We start from the raw sequence: 4,474 nt of genomic DNA, 5'->3' as shown, positions 1-4,474 counted from the left end.
TCGTTATCGCACCTTTATCCCCGATGATACCCACACATACAGCGGCACCTCCCGTAATCGTTGAATTGGCCTCCAATAGCCACCGTATTACTCTGCTCTACAAGATATTTCTTTATTGGTAGATGAATGGACACGGATAAATCATATTATATTTTTCCTTTTCAATCGTTTGAACAAAAAAACAAAATTGCTATACGAGACATTTGGGGTGCGTCAAGCGACACCGACCTAGCGGTGGCCGGCAAGGCTCGCTGGGTGACCTCGGCCTTGCCGGATCTGGGTGAGCCCAAGCTCACCCAGCCAAGCCGAGGCCGAGCCTCTCTGGGGGCTGACGACGCTCTAGCGAGGTCGCTGGCCCTCGACGGCCGGTTGCCGGCCATGGCTGAGGCCGAGCCTCGCTGAGGGCTGGTGACGCTCCAGCGAGGTTGCCAGCCCTCGACGGCCAGTTGCCGGCCATTGCCGAGGCCGGTGACCAACCAAAGCAAAAAGAAGAGGAAAAGAAAGAGAAGAAAAAAAAGGAGAGAAAAATTGTTTCTCGAAAGTGTTCTTGGGAACAAGAAACAAGTTTTTCTTATTCCTTGTTTCTGTTCCAAATTTGTTCCCGAGAACAAAAGTGTAAACAAACGCATTTCTATTCTTTTTTTGTTCCCCGGAATAAAAGAACAAAAATTGAGTTCCGGGGAACAGAAACAAAATGCAAACAAACAGGCCCTTATTTAGTGAAAAGTATATAGCTTCCTTAAATTAACAGTTCACATATAAAATGAAGCTAATAACTTTCCTTGTACGAGAAATTTTTTCATTCTTTCTCCTATGATTAGTTTGAAATTACACAGACATCTTGAAAGACACTAACATTTTTATGAAATTAATTTTTAAATAATTTATTTTTCACAATACAAACAAAACCTAAAAGCATCGAAACAATGGTCACATCATACTAGGCCGTCACAATTCTGAATTCTTTGGTCATGACAATAAAGGCTCACCAAACTAGAACAAAAATGAAAAAATGAATTGAGGAAACCTGGACGGTAAGTACTTGGCATCAGCGAACATCACATCAATGACACAATTACACATACCAGAACATACGAACATCAAGCGCCCATAGAATAGACATAATCCATAACACCACACATCGGCACGAACACAACACAGTGAGCACATCAGCAACTCTGTTGGAATATAATCCAGAGAAAGCAAACCGTTTGTTATAATTAGATTATCAATGTAATGGAGGTGAGATACGGATATCTGAATCTCCTTAAGGTGATTAGTTCCTACCAATGGTGCTCTGTAGATTCACAAATTATGCCTCCCAAGATACAACACCTTAAACCTGTTTGGATTAGCACTATGCAAACAAGACTTAGTCGAACCGTTCAATTGAACCAGCACACCCAAAAAAATCAGAAGAGTAGAGTAGTATTTCAAATCTCTTTTGGAATCGAGTCGAAAAACCTTCTAATGAAGCTCTATGCTCTTATCTATTTATAGCGCTTTAAAGTTCATGTACAGAAAAGATACGTGAATTAAATAGACACATGTATCCAAGAAATTTGTGAATCAAGAGATACGTGAATCCAAAAAATTCATGAATCCAAAAACACATGAATTCAAGAGATTTGTGAACTCAATAAATACATGAATTAAAAGATATGTGAATCTAGGAAATTCATGAATTCAATAGGAATCATTCCAAGTTATAGGAATCATTAAACGCATAGCATACCCTTAATAACGCTGTAGGAAAGCGATGTTGCATCATAGGAATGGGAGACAGTGCTTACACTAGAATTTCCAGAATTTGCGTTGTCCTATTGAACCTAGACCATGAGATCTCAAATCGTATAGGTTAGGTTTTCACCCTAGAATCTTTTTATTGGGTTAAGGTTCTTAAACCCATTCCCCTCGATGCGCAGTTTATCCGCTCTCTTGACAAACCTTTAGTTAGCGAATCCACAATATTTTCCTTTGACTTTATAAAGTCTAAATAAATGATTCCATTTTAGAGCAATTGCCTCATGGTATTGTGTCTACGACAAATGTGTCTAGACTTACCATAATAAATCACATTATTCGCCCTTGCAATTGCGGCTTGATTGTCATAGTGAATGCAAATTACAGGCATAGGTTTTGGCCACATTGGAACATCTTCTAAAAAATGTCAAAGCCATTATGCTTTTTCAATAGCTTTATCCAAAGTAACAAACTCTAATTCCATCATAGAGCGCATTATTAAAATTTCCATGACACTGCGGCACCTCCTAGCATGAACACAAATCTGCTAGTCGATTTCAATTCATTAGAATCAGAAATCCAGTTGGCATCACAATAACCTTTCAAAACAGCTGGATATTTGCCATATTGTAGAACATAGTCTTTTGTCTTTTTCAAATATTTTAATACTCTTATCAGAGCATTCTAGTGCTCGTGACCTGGGTTACTGGTATATCTACTCAGTTTGCTTACTAAGTATGCAATATCTGGTATAGTGCAATTCATGATATACATGATGCTGTCAATTACTTGAGAGTATTCTAACTGTTTGATACTATTTTCAATGTTCTTAAAGTTAGGTGTGGAAGAAAATGATTGTTTGCATATTTAATGCCAAATCCTTTAAATCTCTCAATTACCTTTTCAATGTAATGAGATTGTGTTAAACCTAAGCCATCAAAATTCCTTAAAATTTTGATGTCCAGTATAACATCCGCTACACTTAAATCTTTCATCTCAAAGTTCTTCTTGAGAATGTTCTTGGTAATTCTATTGACCTCAGTGTTATCTCTAAGAATTAGTAAGTCATCAACATATAGACAAATAAGTACATATTCGACTGTTGTAGATTTAGTGTGCACACATTTGTCACACTCATCGATTCTATACTCATTTTGAACCATTACTTGGTCAAATTTCTCATGTTATTGTTTAGGAGCTTGTTTAAGTCCATACAATGATTTGACAAGTTTACACACTCTGTGTTCTTGCCCTTTGACCTTGAATGTCACGCCTCGAACTCCGGGCACGCAACAACCCCTTCCTTGGTTGATAGAAAGCGATGTCCCAGGACTCATCGCCGACCCTTCATTTTAACTTCACATGTGGAAGTGCATAATAAAATCCCCAGACAACACAAATATGGGATAGAAAAGCAGGATACCATTTTCATCAAAACATTTTTCATAAACAAATTAGTTTATACATAGAGGCCAACTCTAAGGTCTATTTACAATAGATCTAGCTCCAAGAAGAACTATTAAGCCATCCATGCCCCTGACCTTTGCGCCTCAAGCTCCGGGTTCTTCATACTAGGGACTTGAAAATGGTTATACAATAACCGGTGAGATATAAATCTCAGCGAGTCCTCCCCCAAGTCTCCGATTAGAACACCAACTCAACTCGGGGTATCTCTCCAGAACCACCCCACAAACTTACCACGACTAACAGCCAACAATCAACAAATCATAACAGCTAGGGTCAACCACTAACTATATAGTCGGTTCACATGCAACCTTACATGGTATGCCATACCCTGCATGTGATAGTTTGATTTTCCACGTCTATTTTCAATTGAATAAATCAGATTTTTTATCGACGTGCCTATAGTTCTATTCTTTGAGTCGATCACTCATGAGATAACTAGACTAGTTGGGGAAGTCATTAAGGGATTTTAATGCAACAGGCTTGAGAATTCGACCAGGAATTGACTGCTCGACCGTGTTAGTTTGCAAAGGTCATTGTGGTACAGTCGAAAATCTATTAGAGACTAGAGATAAGTCGATTCAATTGAAGTATGTAATTAGGCGGGGGTGATTCCACTTGATTGCAAAATTCTCGTCGATCGACACTAAACTGATTTTTCTGTCGTTTTTGTACCATGTGCCCGTAATTGAAACTTCGAGCTTTTCACGACAATTGAGAGTTGCTAATGAGTCGAAGATGTACACTGTGGCTCGAAAACAATCGACCATGGGACAATTGCACCAAATTTTGTTTTCTAAAAACTACCCGGTAGTTTAGGTCATGCTAAAATCACGTTAGATTGAAATTAACTGCGAAATTTAATCTAATTTCAGAAATTGAGAATTCTACCGTGTCACAATTAATTCTAGGAACGTCGGTAGATCCTCTCAAGATCTTTTGACAAACTTGAAGTTTTGCTGGGAAATTCAAATTTCAGCAAGTTAAGTGAATATGGAAAAGGCCTTAATTTAAATGGATTTTTAGTGTTCAATATGGAACCTTTGGAGATGGGAATTATAAGGATTTAAATGAGGCTTTATATTTATTAGCTAAGGTTATGAAATGCTAAAATGTAAAAGGGAAAAACTAATGGAAAGGCTGCAAAATTCGGATGTAGGCACACCGAGGGGAAAATCCACCATCATTTGAATTTCATTTGGAGAGGATAGACTTGCTTTGGAATGATAGCCCCTATGAAAGTGAAATGGCCAAAGATTCCATGGAA

Source organism: Eucalyptus grandis, chromosome 3 (assembly GCF_016545825.1).
Source record: "Eucalyptus grandis isolate ANBG69807.140 chromosome 3, ASM1654582v1, whole genome shotgun sequence".
Lineage (NCBI taxonomy): Eukaryota > Viridiplantae > Streptophyta > Magnoliopsida > Myrtales > Myrtaceae > Eucalyptus > Eucalyptus grandis.
This window is presented reverse-complemented; position numbering follows the sequence as displayed.